Source organism: Pinus tabuliformis, chromosome 9 (genome assembly GCF_031772625.1).
Source record: "Pinus tabuliformis cultivar Carrire ecotype Pingquan chromosome 9, CPIR1, whole genome shotgun sequence".
NCBI lineage: Eukaryota > Viridiplantae > Streptophyta > Pinopsida > Pinales > Pinaceae > Pinus > Pinus tabuliformis.
The window spans coordinates 715,784,828-715,792,423 of record NC_142307.1 but is presented as its reverse complement, the minus strand read 5'-3'; positions in this window follow the sequence as shown (position 1 = coordinate 715,792,423).

Sequence of the window (7,596 nt, the reverse complement as noted above, 5' to 3'; positions counted from 1 at the left end):
TGTGGGTGGAGGTGGTAAATGCAGAATTTGTTGCCTTATCAAACTGACCGCACTTCTCGAAGAAACTTTCACGAGCTCTTCCTCGCTTTCTCGTGAGGGTGAAATTAAGGGATTGGTTTCTAATTCTTCGCTACCTTCGCTTCTGTAGATCTTCCCACTTCGCATAGCTCCAAACATTAATTTATTCACATAACTTGCTTTTCACACAATAGCATCTTAATCCAAGTGTTCAAAGATTTAATATACTTACCTCACAGTCCCTTGAGGAAACGTCGCCCCACCTCACTGTAGCTGAGGGTCGTGTCTACTGCGAACTCAGTGATAAACCCTCCTATTATTTGGCCGAGCCAATGGTCCACAACTCGCGCAATATTATCTCTTGACGCTTCTAGTCTACGCACTAATTCTGGAGTCCACACTATTGGTTTGTCGAGCCTACACCTTCCCTGGCTGTCTGCTAACTTTGCGATCCACTCATACAGCTCAGAAGGAAAGGATGCAAAGAAAATTTCATGGATTTCCATATACAAGTAGCGCTCCAACCATTGTTCCTTAGATACTCGTGGATTTCTTTTTTCCTACGCCATGAACTCGTGATTCTTCTTGTCCAACCACTCTTCAATTTCTTTCTTTGTTGGATTCTAGTGGCACGACATCAAACATCCCTTATGCAGATCCCGGCCCTGGCAACAGAACCATTTGTTGGCTTGTATGGGCTGACCCAGGTTCAGAGGTGATTTAGCCAAACAAATCCCAGTACTACTAGCCATTTCAGCAACAGTCCGTGGAGTGCGGACTGAGGTCTCACCCAAAGTAGTATGGGAGGGTGCTAGAACGAGGTTTCCACACCCTGGGATGTCTGATGAGCTTCTTGTGGTCCACGGTTTGACCCTGCATGCACGTCACTACGCGCACCTATCAGGGAAAATTTTAAGAACCCCCCATAAATTTATATGTATAATAAATAGGCGAATATCCATGGTATATAGGAAAAATGGAAGGCGATTTTATCAATAATATAATATGTATATATATATATATTTTTTGGCGAATCTCTCACCAAGCATGGCGAATATTTTACTCAATTATAAAATCTTGTAAGATCTTGGTATTACCATGGGTCAATACCATGGGTTATCATAAACCTGGAGCTTAAAAATTATTATTAGTAATTTATAAAAATTAATCAAATTAATAGTTGATTTTTATTTTATTTTTTATTTTAACCAAGCTAAAATGTTTATCATACATTAAATTACAACATCCATTTTGCTAGTTTTCATATCACGATATTTGATACCTCTCGAGGGTTAGTAGATCCAGAGTAAAGATGGATCTATGTTGGTTTAATTCCCCCATTTAAATAGGCTACATTCCAGGTGAATACCATGGGTTAATACCATGTGCCATTTTGGTGAATACCATGGGTCAATACCATGTGCCATTTTTATTTTTATTAATACTAATATTAGAGTTAATAATGTTTTTTTGCATGGTATTAATAAAAATCTAGTCCATGGTATTTGTCCCATAGTATTTTGCCCATAGGTTTCACCTAAATATAACGCATTTTTTGAGTGTTCGTAAATATGAGGTGACTTATGGAGTAAATATAAAAAATGTTTTATTTGTTTACCATACCTCTCGTTTATTTATATTTTTATTAATTTACCATACCTATTTTACAAATATGGTATTTGGCCCATAGGATTCACTTAAATAAAACCTCTTTCTTGAGCCTTGATAAATAGAATGAGGGTTATGGATTAAATAGAAAAAGAGGTTTTATTTATTTACCATACGTCTAGTTTATTTATATTTTTATTTATTTACCATACCTTTTGAGTAAGTATAAAAAGACGTTTTATTTATTTACTATACCTCCACTTTACTTATATTTTTATTTGTTTACACCCTTGCATGTATATAAGGTGACTTATGGAGTAAATATAAAAAAAATGTTTTATTTATTTACCATACCTCTCATTTATTTATATTTTTATTAATTTACCATACCTCTTTTATAAATATGGTATTTGGCCCATAGGATTCACTTAAATAAAACCTATTCTTGAAAATGGGCGAATGGATTCACTTAAATAAAATCTATTCTTGAAAATGGGCGAATGGAAGGTTGTAACTCCTAATTTCAAGGGCTAAATTTACCTTTTTTACCCTCTCCCTTAGAATAAGGTGGGCTATTTGAGGTGATTTGTAAAAATGTACTGTGATACAAAATATTCTCCCACTAAAAATTTAAAACCCCTTAATTTCGCCAAAGGGCGAACATTCGCCCCTAAAATTTTCTATGGCACCTATTAGTCCTTCGCAACCTATGAGGCCGCCTTCGCGCAACCCTACCCAGGGAGCGATCTGTATTATACTCAAGTTACTTTCTATTTAATATGTTATTACTCAATTACTTAACTGATCAGTGTAAGATTAATGATAATTAACAGCATATCCAATAATCATGTAAGTGCGCGTGATAGACAAAACAACATAAATGTAAAGAATGCAATACACAAGCAGATGCATAGAAACTGGAATCAATTTCTCTTTATTATTCTTTGTTCAAGATTACAAACTCAACCCTGCCCTACGCACTCAGCTGCAAGGGTCCATGCACTCATCTGCGGACTCTACTAGGCCTCTGTGCACTTAGGTGCAGAGCCTATTCCTACTGCTACGACCCAATACCCTTAGACTCTTACTCTATACTTGAACCATTCGTATTCCTCTCTCCCATTCATTATCTTTACAACTTAGAGCCTCACTCTATTTATACAATCCCATGGTCCGCGGACCATGGGTAGGCCAACATGATTTCACATTACATTACAATACTTTAGGGCAGACAACCTTATGACTCAACCTATACTTCGTGCTTCGCGCCCGCAATTCGTGGAGTCTTACAATACATTTGACCAAAACATGCTGTGGGGGGATTCCATGACCAATAGTGGAGGAATCTTTGAATGATTTTTGGATTTAAGGAGGGAGACAAATCTCTTAAAATCCCTCTTTCTTGTCCACTTCTAGTTCCTTCATGTTAATTAGACCAAAACTACTCCAATTCCTACAATTAATGCATATTAGGCCACATGACATAACATCTCACCTTTACCCTAATGACTAAGCAAACTTTAATAAAGTATGTAAGTAAATGTGAGAAAAGTTGATTTTAATAAGTTGGAGAGTGGGATTAAGACCCATATAGTTTACCTATTGATGAGCCTCGTCATTGACATCATCTTCCCCCAACAAATGGGCAATTAGAGATAGGATGGGTTGGATAGGTTAAAAAAAATGGGGATAAGGAAGATGCCTGCTATAGGAAGGGCTTGTAGGCTAGGGGCTAAGACCATATTTAGGAAATACTACCTCTCATCAGCTGGGAGGGTTGAGTAGTGATACACTAGGGTGACATCAGTGAACTACTGGGGTTCTAAAGAACTGGGGTAAACCAAGGCACTTTGGATCAACTCTAGGGTTACTTCGAGGATTTTTTCTCCTGAGGAGGAGACAAAGCAATTATTTTTGTTGTTGTAAGCTACGACTAACCAGGAAACAAACTATAGGAAATGGTGCATAGTGGGTGCGATTTGATAATAGAGACTGTAGTCCACTACCCGGAATGGGTCCTCCCCCTTGATGTTATTGTTGTATAGGTCAAAGTGGAGGTCATCCAGGTGATAGGCATTAGCCAGGTCAACTATTTGGGCCTCTGTGTCCATGAGAGGTTCCATGTTGGCAGAGGTTTTGGCCTCTCGGGCCTTTGGGGCCTAAGGGGCGCTTAGTTCATCTTATAAATCCCATGAATGAAACAAGTGTACCAGAGGGATTGGGATTACTTGATTGTCTCAAAGAGAGCAGAAAACGATGCCAGGATGGAGGTATTTTGTCAAAAAAATTTGAACAATGTTCTAGATGGATGACTGACACAACACTGAAAACAAGTTCAAAAATGGAGAGGCAGGAAGGTTTTTATAGTTGGCATGGGGGTAAGGATCAGGTGATGCAAGGTGATTTCATGGAGTGGACACACAACAAGAAGTGTTTGGGTGATGGTGAGGACAGGTAGAGAGGAGTGGGTTGGGGTTGAGTTACAGTTTTTTCAAAATTACGCTCGCTCGCAATGATGCCCTCAGATTAGTCCAGGTGGTAGGTGGTTCCCACTCCTGCCATCCTCTAGCAGGTTGGATCGCAGGAGGGCAGACCTTGCATTCCCCCTGGAATAAATATAGACCGTTGGATCCAGATCTACAGATACATTCCAGGGGGCATTTGTTTAATTCCTGAGTGAGGTTACCACCTCGAAATGCTTCCGATGGGCGTCCGATGGAGATAGACGATGATACACTTGGAAGATGCTTGAACTTTAACCGACACTGCGCGCCTATATAAAACTCACCCTTCTGCCCTATTGTGTGTTCACGGTAGGGGCCTGATAAGTGGTTCTTGCACTGTTTGAACCCTCCAACACACTTCCAAGCTTTGATAGAGTCCCCCATAGTCAATTTAACTTTTTTGTAACTTTAGAGGCATTTAAAAGACGCCTGAGGTGCTTTAAAGGGCATTTTGAATCTAGACCTTGGCTCTGACCCATCAATTTCTTGAACCACATGAAGAAGGGTAACAACATAAGGAATATGCATGTTTCATATGGGGATTATACTTGGGTGGCGTGGATAACAAAATTCTTCCAAATCACCCAAAATAAAACCAATTAACTATATAAAATTATTAACATCTTGTATATAATATCAATATATATATATATATATATATATATATATATATATATATATATATATATATATATATATATCATCTATACTTTATTTTAAACATAAATAATAAAGTAATTTGAATATTTCATTGGTTCACAACATGAAATTTATAAGATTCTTGCAAGGTTTCCTCAAACCCTAGTTGCAGAGCACGCTCATTTATTCTTAGTGGACTATATCATCATCATCATTTTATTTTAATTAAGTAATTATTATCATAATGAGATTATATAATTATTGATAAAATTATAGTTTTTCATATTTAAATTGTTTTTTTAAATATACAAATACATTCAATATCTTGAAAAATCTTTATTGTATTTAAATTGTACAATATCAATAACAAATATTTATGATTTTAACAATTCTTTTGAAAGTACCTGGATGTGGGTGATTACCCAAGTCATTAAAATGATAAGACGACAGGGCGGCGAATGGGCTGGCCACATGGCCCCCTGCAACTTCCCCCATGCCAATCTAAATTGCATTCAAGGCACCTTGCAGGCGCCATTTAATGAATGCACAAGCCGAGACAGAACCAAATCACACATAACAATGGAGCATGCAAACTACTCTGTAATTCCTTCCCCCCTGTTTCATTGTGTTTGTCCTCCGCAGGCTGGAGAGCCTAATGTGCGCACAGTAACAGGTAGTTGATGTTGGTTGTTAAGCTGCATTGACCTGGGCAATGGATTCCACCATTCCCACACCTGCCTCTGCAACCTAGCTCAGGTCCACACTTCCTTTGTCAATTCCTCGCGCAGTTCCTCTGTCAATTCCTCGCGCAGTTCCTCTGTCAATTCCTCCACCATCCCCGCTATTTCTACCCCTGCTTTCAACCACCATAGTCCGTCACCGTATGCAAAGTAGGAGAGGTGGCACTACAGGCGGAAGCTCTCACTCTCCTGCAATGTCTAGCCCTGACTCGGTTTCCCCTACTTCCTCAGCCGATAACCCCAATCCGCCTAGTTTCACTAGGCATTACCCAGACACCCACAGCGGAAGAGGAAGAGCCTGGCTCTATGGCACAAGAAGGGTAGATGCCTCGATTCACACTGCTAATTTCCCCCTACCTCTGCATCCTGTTCCCCTTACCACGCAATTTCGATTTCATAGCTCCCTGAATCGCTCAATAATCCTAGCCACCGTTTCAATTACTTTTACAGAGGAAATTGAGCCGCCAGCTCCTCTGGTTGAACACATTGATGAGCTGAATAGAGTAGAACCAAGCAACAGGAGCCGATAACACTGGTGAACAGCGAGCAGATGAAGATAGAGCCACCCTGCATGGTAAAGCGGTGGTTGGCAGTCAGCATGTTGAGGAAGGTAATCTCAGTAACACGCAGGCATCAGGTAGTCACTATGGAGACACGATATGAATGCGTGTGGGTGCATGCAGCATTGAGGGAGACCACCTAGCACATGGCCGTGGTGCTTCAGACGAGGATGACGATTTGGACAAGTATGCGTGTCCAATTGTGGAGGAACCAGCCCTAGACAATTGACAACTAGGTGTCAAGTTTGATAGGTGGATATTTCACCTTGTTGACTAGGCAGTTTTGATTAAGTTTCTGTGTCTCCTGGTTAGGTTTCTGATTTCTCTAAAATGTTTCTATTGTGTTGTGATCAAACTGGTAACCCCTGCGTGGGCTATTTTTGGACTTTTGCTTTCTTGGACTGGTTTCCCCTCTGTTGGGGCAGTCAAAACTAGACAATCTGACTGTGTGATGAATGATGCTCAGAACTTCTGAGGCTGAGCCTCACTATAACTCCTTTTTTGTATCATATTAATAGATTAAACTTACTTAGAAAAAAAAAAAACAATTCTTTTGAAATTCTAATCCTACAACAAATACCATCATATCATGTCACTAGTAACCATCAATCCATATATTCATAATGCCAACAATTAAGAAACAACTAATAATCTTCAACATGAACTATACAGAGATCTACTAAATGTAGCATAGACCAAGTAACCAATAATCCCCTCATTAGTGGCAAAGAATACATGGTGAACAAGGAAATAATATCTAATGGTAATAATGTCACATCACATGTAACAAGAACCAATAGCAGTAGAAAATACATATACATGCATATGAAGCATAAACATCTTCAATCTGAAAGTAATTAATTAATTGCATGGCTCTTCCTCTTCCGTTGCAGGTGTCTGGGTAATGCCTAGTGAAACTAGGCAGATTGGGGTTATCGGCTGAGGAAGTAGGGGAAACCGAGTCAGGGCTAGACATTGCAGGAGAGTGAGAGCTTCTGCCTCTAGCGCCACCTCTCCTACTTTGCATATGGTGACGGACTATGGTGGTTGAAAGCAGGGGTAGAAACAGCGGGGATGGTGGAGGAATTGACAGAGGAACTGCGCGAGGAATTGACAGAGGAAGTGTGGACCTGAGCTAGGTTGCAGAGGCAGGTGTGGGAATGGTGGAATCCATTACCCAGGTCAATGCAGCTTAACAACCAACATCAACTACCTATTATTGTGCGCACATTAGGCTCTCCAGCCTGTGGAGGACAAACACAATGAAACAAGGGGGGAGGAATTACAGAGTAGTTTGAAGGCTCCATTGTTATGTGTGATTTGGTTTTGTCTCGACTTGTGCATTCATTAAATGGCGCCTGCAAGGTGCCTTGAATGCAATTTAGATTGGCATGGGAGAAGTTGCAGGGGGCCATGTGGCCAGCCCATTCGCCGCCCTGTCGTCTTATCATTTTAATGACTTGGGTAATCACCCGCATCCAGGTACTTTCAAAAGAATTGTTAAAATCATAAATATTTGTTATTGAT